This window comes from Nelumbo nucifera, chromosome 2 (genome assembly GCF_055504915.1).
Source record: "Nelumbo nucifera cultivar China Antique chromosome 2, China Antique-T2T, whole genome shotgun sequence".
NCBI classification, from domain to species: domain Eukaryota; kingdom Viridiplantae; phylum Streptophyta; class Magnoliopsida; order Proteales; family Nelumbonaceae; genus Nelumbo; species Nelumbo nucifera.
This window is the reverse complement of record NC_142650.1, coordinates 34,495,780-34,506,039: the sequence shown is the minus strand read 5'-3', so window position 1 is coordinate 34,506,039 and position 10,260 is coordinate 34,495,780. Positions and strand designations below refer to the sequence as shown.

Genomic DNA, 10,260 nt, shown 5'->3' with positions numbered 1-10,260 from the left:
GATCAACTGAAAAGACAGGGCATCTCCTTTTCATAGAGGAACTCTTTGTAAATAAATTGTGTCAATATCACAAATCTGCTCAATATGCAGGTTTGTTGCACTTCTATCTCATGGTATTTAATTGTCTCAATATGCAGATCTGTGAAAATTTTCCATTTATTTTATTTTGAGAAATGTTTCATTCCATCTTGTTCAAGTGCAAACATTGCATGCATTCACTCCCGTAGCTCTCAATTGGAAGACAATTTTGGAATTGAGATTGCATTCACCCCTATTTAACAATCCAAAAATTGTCACCGAGTATTTGACCTCAACCTCTAAAAAACAGTGTTCTCCTAGAGCACATCCCAATTCTCTTTTGATCATCCCCACCTTATAAATGGCCTTGTAATTGACCATTGATTTGGTTATCCAAGTTGATGAGGGTGGATTTGGCCCTCCAATGATATTATGACACCTAGCACCTTATGCCAACTAAGTGCAGCCTCTTGACAAATAGACAGTTCGAGCTCATCACAAGCAGCTCACCACAGGCAACTTGCCATGGGCATCTCGCCACAGGCAACTCACCACAGATAGCTCACCACCAGGTAACTCGCTACAGGGTAGCTCGGCATCTCGCGGAAAGCCCCCTACCTGACAGGACCGTACCTACCAAACTTGTAGATTGCACCCACGTCCCTCATCTGGCGGCATAGTACCTGCCAAACCCTAAGGACCACACTCCTATCTTTCGCCTAGCGGCGTTATGCCTGTCAGCCCCAGAGGTTGTCTCCTGCCTGGAGGGACTGTACCCTACAACAGTCATATTAGCTTGCCTGCCCTCAGTCCTGACAGTAACGGCCAGCCACTCCGAGACGTTACCCGACAACAGCTCGCCGCCGCAAGGATTTGGGATCATTCTCACCAGACCTGTCAGGGCGCCAGCATATAAGGACTCTGATCCCCCAAGGGCCAAGGTATCACATATTCACCACTCTCTAGCTTTCTCATCTTCTTACAAATTCGTTCTCTTCCAGCTTGCAACCAAGTACTAACTTAAGCATCAGAGTGTTCCCACCGGGTAAGCAACCCCGGGTTCCTTCATCTCTTTTCACGCAGGTATCTCTTGCCCGTCGCCAATTAGGAGTACAGCCACTTCCAACGAGGAGTGGCCAAATTGCGCATCATCACAAGTAATTAATGCATTAATTAGTGTATTTTCTTTCAAAATCTCTTGTACCTTGTTTATGACAAGCAATAAATTAAAGTTTAAAATTTTAGGGAAATCTTATTTGCAAGGCAGTACCAACTATCAAGTTTGCCTCTTTTTATTCAAATAATATAGCAAAGGTAAAAGCCCCTTGACAACATCCCCATGTGAAGAAGAAAAAACCAAAGAAAAGAAATGAGAAATTATTATTCCAACTATCATATGTTTGATAGCGTAAAACCCTTTTCTAGATCATTAACCCACCTTTCTCTTGGGCATGAAAACATACTTCAAGATTGATTCCTTAATTGGCAACATCTCTGGAAACTCCTTCAACTTCGGGGCATTCAGTTCATTGTTGCTTCGTGGAGCAACAATCACCTTAGCCTGCTCCTCTAGTGTGAAGTTTGTCCATTTGAAGTTTGGGTCTACATAATCCCTGTACATTTCAAGGATCTCATTGTGGCTCACCACCCCAGGATTTGTGAAGTTCCATACTCCAGTTAGATTCCTCTTGGCCATCTCAATCGATATGGGCAGGAGCTCATCCAGCACTGTCATACTGTTTGGAATGTTGACAACCTTGTTGTACCGTGTTTTCTTGGTGATGAAGTTTCTGGGATTGCTCAGGTCTGAGGAGATTGGCATTCTGACTCTCTCAGGGTGCAAACATTCTCATAATTGCTCAGTAGATCTTCCACCTGTAGAGAAAGAAATCCACAGAATTTGTTAGCAGAGGTATGATGGTTGTGATCTATTGTGCTATAAGAACAAGTCACAGTTATATATGGTAGCAGAGATTAACCTACCATGGTTTTGGTCTTGGAATAGAAAGAGCCAGTGAAATTGGGTTTGTCCTCTTCCTTGAATCCAATCCCACTTCCCTCAGGATGCAAACTGTCATACTCAAATATGCAGCCTGTGGCAAAATTTACAAGCAGGACTCCATGATTCTTGCATACATCTGCAAGTGTTAGGGTCCCAACCACATTGGTCCGAATGGTCTCAACCCGGTGAGACTCGCACCAGTCAACATTAGGCCTGCCTGTAATTCCAGCAGCATTAAGGACATGGGTAGGCCTTATTTTTCTCAAATCACTCTCGATTTGGTCCCTGTACTCCAATCTTCCATTTCCATACTCAAAATCAATTCCCTGCTTCTCACATATCTCTCCCAACAGCCCACCAATCCACCCAGTTTTCCCATAGATCAAAAACTTCAAATTCTTTCTGGAGTCATCACTTGGGTCCGTTGGTTTACCTTTTAAACTAATATTTGGCTTGTTTAAAGCAGAATCCATAGCATGATTTAGTCTGGTATCAGTCTTCTGTTCCACACCCGACATGGCTAGCATTCTGGGATGGGGAAGGAGGGCGGCAGAGACATCCCCCCACCAGTCAGAATTGGCCATGTACCAATCTCTGGTTTTCTTGAGGCCTTCTTCCCATGTTGTCTTCTCAAACCAGCCAAGTTCACTGAGCTTCTTTGTGTCGAGGAAGTAGCGCTGGTCGTTGAAAGGACGGTTCTCCACGAAGGTAATAGTCTTGTCAGAGTCTAAATTGAAGAGCTCACAGATGTTCTTGGCTACGTCCAGGACCTTTCTCTCTTTCTGTGTCCCAATGTTGTAGACATTCCCCACTTGACCTTTGTGAAGAACAACATCGAATGCCTCAGCCACATCCTCAGAGAAGAAGTAGCTGCGCACGTTGGATCCATCTCCATGTATGGGGAGCTGCTGGCTTCGCATGGCGAGGAGCAGGAATTTGGGTATGAGCTTCTCAGGGAACTGGTTGGGACCATAGACATTGTTGCCGCGAGTGGTGACCACAGGCAGGCCATAGGACCGCCCATAGGCCATGACAAGCATCTCTGCCCCGGCCTTGGTAGCCGAGTAGGGGTTGGTGGGGAGGAGCTGCGAGGCCTCATGGTTGCCAACAATGGCGTCGGCCTCTGTCTCACCATACACCTCATCAGTGCTTACATGGATGAACCGCCGCACAGTAGGCCGCGCAGCCTTGCAAGCTTCCAGTAGGACATGGGTTCCATAGACGTTGTTCTTGGTGAACTCAAAGGAGTTGTCGACATGGGTCTGTGCAGCGAAGTGCATGATGGTGTCAACTCCCTCTGTGATGAGGAGGTAGTTGACAAGATCGGCGCTTGTGAGGTCTCCCTTGACAAACTTGAAGTTAGGGGAGGATTGGGAGGGAGACAGGTTTTGCAGGGAGGAGCAGTAGTCAAGCTTGTCGAGAACCACAATCTTGTAGTTGGGGTAGCTCTTGACGAGACGATTGGTTACATGGGAGGCGATAAAACCAGCACCACCGGTGATGAGAATGGTGCGAGGCGTGTAAGAGCCGGCATCGGTGGCACTGGCGGTGGCGGGTTGTGCCCTGGTACTGGGTAAGGTGTGGAAGAGTCGGTTCAATTGGGTATGAACTATGAAGAGGTGAAGAGATCCTATATATGTATTGTTTTTATAAGCTCCGACGAAGATGTAGGTGTTAGCTGCCTGTGAACCAAGCGACGATAATACACGTTCCAGCCACAAATCCCACCTACGACCACACCAAATAATGACGATTTATTGCTGGACCTGCCCAATTTAATTTCAAACAATCTTGCTGTTATGTTCAAATGGGGGTTGAGGTGGGGAGTTCACATCGTCGAAGCCCAGTCTACTTAATTTTTAACGGCGTTTCTGACGATGTAAATAATTTGTTAATTATTAAAATTTGAACACCCGCCCTGGTCCAATCTTATTTTGTCCCGTTCTCTCCCTGCCTCTTGCGCTCTCCCCTGTTCCACCGTCTATCGGTGACGGTACACATCGTCTCTCACGCTGGACCTATACTCCCTCTTCAATAACTGCATATGTATTAAAATAATCTAATAAAAGACTGTAAAAGAAAATGATTCCTCCTTTATTAGCTTATTGCAACGAAAACATGTACAGCTACATGCACCCAAATCCTAAATCCAATGGACCTTCTTCCTAAACTGAGACAAACCCACCGCAGACAAACTCACTGAGCCCCTCCCCATCTATCTACACCTTTGAATCCAAAACTGAGAAACCAAGATCAGCCCATGGAGGCTTTCTCCATGCCCATACTTCTTTTTTTGTTCACACTAGTCTTCTAATTGGGGCCATTTATTAGAAACCAATATTCCCATGCCAAGACCATTGCTGTAGATGAAATTGCAGAGTGGAGGAAACCAACAGTTCACGCAGGAGATGAAATTGGCAAGTATTCAACTAACAATGCACACAGATACTCATTAGTGAATATTGAACCAAGGTAAGTTAAGTTGGGGCCATTTATTAGATTTTTTAGTTGCAGCTGAAGTTAAAATATTTAACCTTCTACCCTTCTGTTGACAGTTTTCAAATATAAACGCCACCACAACGTCTACATTTTCCACAACAGAAGAGCATTCAAACTTTGCAACTTCACTGAATCCATACTTCTCAATGAATCCAACTCTACCTCCTTCATGGTAATCTCTCTTTCCTTTGACGCTGAAATTTAAATATGGGTTCCTTGCTTTACAATGGATGAAATCCGTTTTCTTCTTCCGAATCTCTTTTTCTATGTCATTTTGTTTGATAATTTATTTTTAATATCTTTCCTATTGCTTAGCTCAATGGTGCCCATTAGTATACCTGGCTATGCCTACTTTTCTTTCAACAACGACTCACTGAAAAGCCTGTTCAGAGGCTGAGAAGCTCGCCATAAGGGTATTGCCAACTCCGCTGGGTAACTTGGCTCCGGTGCCGGAGTCTCCACCACTAGCACTAGCAGCTCTGCCACTGACTCTAGCGGGATTGTCTCATCCACTCTAACGTGCCATTGGTTGTTCCATTCTCATCGATAAAACTCATCAAGCTCGGCACCGACTGCAAGCTCTCCAGCGACAACGATTCCGTCTATGTTGCCAGATACAGAAGGCGACGTGTACCGACGGTGCATCCATCGCCGGTGGACGATGGAACAGGGGAGAGCGGAGGAGGCAGGGAGAGAGCGAGAGAGAAGAAAAGGGAGTGCAAGAAGGTCGAATATAAAGAAAATAGAAATTTGAACCCAAGTGTATGTTTATAACAATTGACTAAGTGTACTTTACTGTTAATCGTTAAACAGTAATCCCTCTCAGACTTCGATGTTTATCTTTAATCGTAATCCCTCTCAGACTAAGTGTATGTTTATAACATCGATGTTTATCTTTAATCGTTAAACATCGTTGGAAAAGATAAAATACCTATTTTAACTTTACATTTTTGTCCTTAATTTTAACTTAACACATAATCCCTCTCAGGTGTTAATCCCTCTCGGACACTCGCTTCATCTGTCGAAAGGGAAGAGGGAGGAGCGCCATCCATTGACGCGACCATCGCCAACAACGACGGTTGCTGCAAATACCGAAAGGCGGAGGTCGGTGAGTTTTTTTTCACCAAGAATAGATCCATGCCTATTATCTCGCCGGTGCAAGTGGAGCTGAATCCCGAGATTCCGAGGAATGTCGTCGGAACTTGTAATTACATTTTTTATCTACCTTATGAATGCTTGGCCTGCATTTTCTAGTCCCTTGGCTCCGGCAATCGTAAAAGCTGTTCTCTAGTCTGTCGGCAATGGTTTCAAGTTGAAGGACACAGCCGACACCGTCTATCGCTCAAGGCAGAATCCAATCTACAACTTTCGATTCCCTCTATTTTCCCTCGGTTTGATGCTGTAACCAAACTGACATTGAAGTGCGACCAACGATCCGTCAACATCGGTGACAAGGTTCTTGTCCAAATCTCTTTGTGTTGCCGAAACCTTACACAACTCAAACATCGTGCTTGTCACGACTTGACCGACATAGGCATGGAGGCCTTCGCTAAGAACTGCAAGGGTTTGAAGAAGCTTTCCTGTGGCTCCTGCGTGTTTGGTTCCAAGGGAATGAATGCCATCCTAGATCACTGTTTTGCTCTCAAAGAGTTGTCTTTTTGCCAAAGACATTGTGGCATTTCTTCTGGTGGTGAAGATCAAGCCGTTGAGAGAGATGGTAATGAAGGGCCTCGCCACAGCTCTCTACTGCCGATACTCTTCGCCCAAGTCCTTCAAATAATTTCCAACCTACCGCCGATCTTGCCACGAAGGTGCCAGTGCTGGAGGGGGTCGATGTAGATAACGATGGCAGAGCCGAACCCGACCCCAATGATTCTTCCTATTGATCGTAAAACGCCTCCACCCTTGCTCCGACTATTTTTCTCTGTAAGGGTTTACAGATCGGGAGTGAACCAGATCTGTTCAGATCCACTCAGATCTACTACAATGGCAATCGAACTCTATTACTATTACTAGGAGACTTCAGAACTTTTAGTGCTAGTAGTGAAATTCATTCCTCACAAAGATGATTCAGTTACTGTTCCTAGATCTTTTTGCCTAAGGCATTTTAGCATTTCTTCCGTTGGTGAAGATCAAGCCGTTGAGAGAGCTGGTAATGAAGGGCCTTGCCACCGCTCTCTGTTGCCAATACTCTTCGCCAAGCCCTTCAAACAATCTCCAACCTACCGCCGATTACTGGCGATCTTGCCACGAAGGTGCCGATACCAGAGGGGGTCGATGTAGACGACGGTGGCAGAGCTAAACCCAACCCCAACGATTCTTCCTGTTAATTGAAAAACGCCTCCACCCTTGCACCAACTCTTTTTCTCTGTAAGGGTTTTCAGGCGAACACCTGATATGCGAAGAGGGGAGGTGGAGAAGGAAAACTTAGAGAAGGGGGCGGAGGAAGAAATCACCACCGCTATTGGAAGTTGCAGCAGCGACGGTGATTTTACTGTTGGAAATGCTGAAGAAATCACCAAAAAAAGAGTTTTATGGGAGAGTTTCTAAAGAAAAGTTTTATTTCTTTTTTCAAATTTTGGTTTTTGGGAGGTTTTATATATATTTTTTTGTTAAAGGGTAAATCTATGATGCCAAAAAAGATATGGTGTGAAAAGAGTTTTGACCGATCAAAACCATTCATGAATTTTGATTAAAAAAAAAAAAAGCCCTTATTTACTATCATGTTTAAGATACCACTTTATTGGTCAATTGTTTTTTATTATTTTTTAAATATCACATCTTTTCTATAAAGAGGAATCTCAAAACACCTGAGGTGTATTAACTCGATACGAGGGGTGTATCATATCAAAATTTTGATAATCCGATTGAACCGGACACAAAACGACAAAACTCCATTTCTTTCTGTCATTTAGAGTTCAAATGAGCGAGGAGTCTAAAAGTTTGGGTTTTGTTGTTTTTTGTCATTTAGTGTTCGGTTCAACCATTAACAGAGCAATCCCGTTAAATCTCTGTTAATTCAACAAGTGTTTGATTTTCATTTGCAGGTATACGCATCCGTGAACCCACATGTTCACAGGATGCGAGCTCTTGTGGTGGGAAAGCTACCAACCCCCATTTCTCTCTACTCATCTCAGTGAATGTTTTGATTTAGCATATTTAGGTTGCATTTGGATTCCTTTGCCTTATCTCCTTTTTGTGGTTAAAATAACCCTATGAATATTGAGTTTTTAACCCAACAGGAGATAAGTCCTTACAATAAGGAATGCTAAAATTAGTCAATTATGGTTTGAAGAACACCCCCCTCTCACAAAAAAAAAAATCAAATACTTAGTCTACTAGACTCATCTCGCAATTGCATTCCCCTTGAATATGTTGTTAGACAGCATATGCCTTTACCCCAATCAGATTTATGTGCATAAACATTTATTTGTAAATGAAAAAAGTACACTATTGCTTCATTTTAATATGGGTATGTTTTTGTGTATTACCAGTTAAGCTGGACACCTTAAGGTTATGTTCCGTTTGACGGAAAAAGTAGGGAAAGGCACTTTCTTTACCTTTTCCTTCAAACCAAATATAGCCTAAGATACTCGTGTTAGTTTAGAATGTTCTCAACCAATATACTTGGGGAGTTTATCTTAACAAGACTTGACACTGGTGTGCTATCAAAGAATTGGAGTAGCTTGTCTCAACTACTAGGGTTTCACCCCAAGCACATCCAGTGGGTGTTTATTAGAAGTACTGAACCCAAACCAATTTTCAGTTATGCCCTAGACCTTGGAGATAGATGGGCAAAACTGGAAAGTTGCACATAACCCCATACTTGATTATGGTACTACACTAGGTGTTAGACTAAGCACATCCAGTGGGTGTTTATTAGAAGTACTAAACCCAAACCAATTTTCAGTTATGCCCTAGACGTTGGAGATAGATGGGCAAAACTGGAAAGTTGCACATAACCTCATACTTGATTATGGTACTACACTAGGTGTTAGACTAAGCTGTATTTGATATGCCAACCAGTGAGATTCATTAAGAGTTAAATACCTAGGTATGTTGGGGCACTCTAAGAATTCACCTGAGTGGGTGATCATAGTGATAGGATCGGCCCCTTTGTTAGACAAAGTGAACATCAGAGCTTACACTCTCTCTAATGGAAACCTAAACTTCTAGTAGTGGATTTCACCTGTGTTTGAAATCTGGTTTTGAAAAATGTATCTATATGTTATATACTACTATTTTATGAAAAATGTTTGCAAAAGGTTTTAATCTCAGGATCCAATCTGAATAGAGAGGTTAAGTGTAAAAGACCATTATAATGATAATTACCTTATGAGCTTTGTCTTACATGAGTCCATTATCCTTGGGTCTTCATAAGGTGGTTGAACCTAAGGATCATTTAAGTGTAAATGTTGGGCCCAAACTGAACCAATGTTGATTGGGTCAGGGGTTCATTGCCCTGAGCAGTGAATTCAGCCTACCCTCTTTCAAGGGTAGGGCCGAACCCATGTGGACTCGTGTGAGATCATTGTGGGGTTCTACGTTATACAATATCATGCCTAAAGTTTTCATGCAACACCTTAGGTCGTGAACCTTTGAAGTAAATAGGCCTAAGGCCCAAAATTAATAAGATTAATTAAGTTGTCACATGCTTTGGATTGAATCTGGGTTTCGTATTGAGTATGGAGCACCTATCCTCTTAAAAAGGATAAGATTTATCTCGTAATAGAGTCCAGATCCAAATCAAGTTTGAATAATCTCCTTATCTCTCCTCCATAAGGAGATAAAAGAGAAGAGGGCAAACTAGGCTAGAAATCTTCACACTCTTGCTCTCTCTTCTTCTCTCTTGTCTTCTAAGAAACCCTAATTCAACCTAAGCTTTCGATCAAGAACTGTTTTTTTTATCAGTTTTTCTTCAAGTTTTAGCAAGAAAAACATTGAGGAAGATCAAGCTCACTCACCCCATTCAATCCAATCAAGTTGGATAGCAGTTTTGGAGAAAACATGTTGTTGAACTGACTTCACCTATACACTGTGCCATGTTCAATGGAGACTGGTTTTAGAACTGATTTGGGTGTGAATTTCCACCTTGGGATCTACACTTGTGGTATTCATATTAGGTATAATTTCCCTTTTTTATTTGGTTTCAAATCTAATCCGATTCAATGCAAGATCGATCCGAAAAAATGCAATTTTTTAAAATACCAAAAAATCGGTTCTTTGAAGGGTTAAAGAATTTTTTTAATTTTGTCCAGCCATCTAGCATGATTCGGCCATCCATAAGATGGATTCTAACCCTTCCAACACACACATGACAAAATCTAACACAAATTTGTCTGTTTAATTATCATATGTACTTACTTCAAAATTTTGGGAGTTTTTTAATATATTATAAAATGTTACAATTTGCCACCATTTAATTTGGGCAATGACACATAACCCCCAAACTTTCATTTATGACAAACTTTCATATTCTAATACTCTGTATCTGGCTCGTTAATAGATTTAATCCTGGTACAACTAAAATTATTAAAATATCTATTTAGGCTGAGAGAATAATCTATCATAATAAAAATATAGAAATGTTAAAAGTACATTATCTCTCTTGTTTCATTTTTTAGTTTTAGTTTTTTTTGCAGTTTTTAATGTTTTGTGTACCTTTTTATGTTTTGTTGTATTTTCTATATTTTTTCAATTTCCTAATGTTCTTTTAGTTTCTATTTTTTGTTGCATTTTGT

At 41.9% G+C, this 10,260-nt stretch overlaps 1 long non-coding RNA gene and 1 pseudogene across 2 annotated transcripts; one reads left to right on the top strand and one right to left on the bottom strand.

The window, feature by feature from the left end:
* Window positions 1-1,295: 1,295 nt before the first annotated feature.
* Window positions 1,296-3,765, bottom strand: LOC104589853 (trifunctional UDP-glucose 4,6-dehydratase/UDP-4-keto-6-deoxy-D-glucose 3,5-epimerase/UDP-4-keto-L-rhamnose-reductase RHM1 pseudogene; annotated as a pseudogene). Its single transcript, XR_016081945.1, has 2 exons — window positions 2,002-3,765; window positions 1,296-1,893 (listed from the first exon to the last, which is right to left on the bottom strand). The product of XR_016081945.1 is annotated as a trifunctional UDP-glucose 4,6-dehydratase/UDP-4-keto-6-deoxy-D-glucose 3,5-epimerase/UDP-4-keto-L-rhamnose-reductase RHM1 pseudogene (transcript).
* A 778-nt stretch (window positions 3,766-4,543) lies between these two features.
* LOC104589841 (uncharacterized) lies at window positions 4,544-6,028 on the top strand. The gene is made up of 2 exons (XR_734027.3): window positions 4,544-4,691; window positions 4,835-6,028. It is a non-coding gene; the product is annotated as an uncharacterized LOC104589841 (long non-coding RNA).
* Window positions 6,029-10,260: the final 4,232 nt, after the last annotated feature.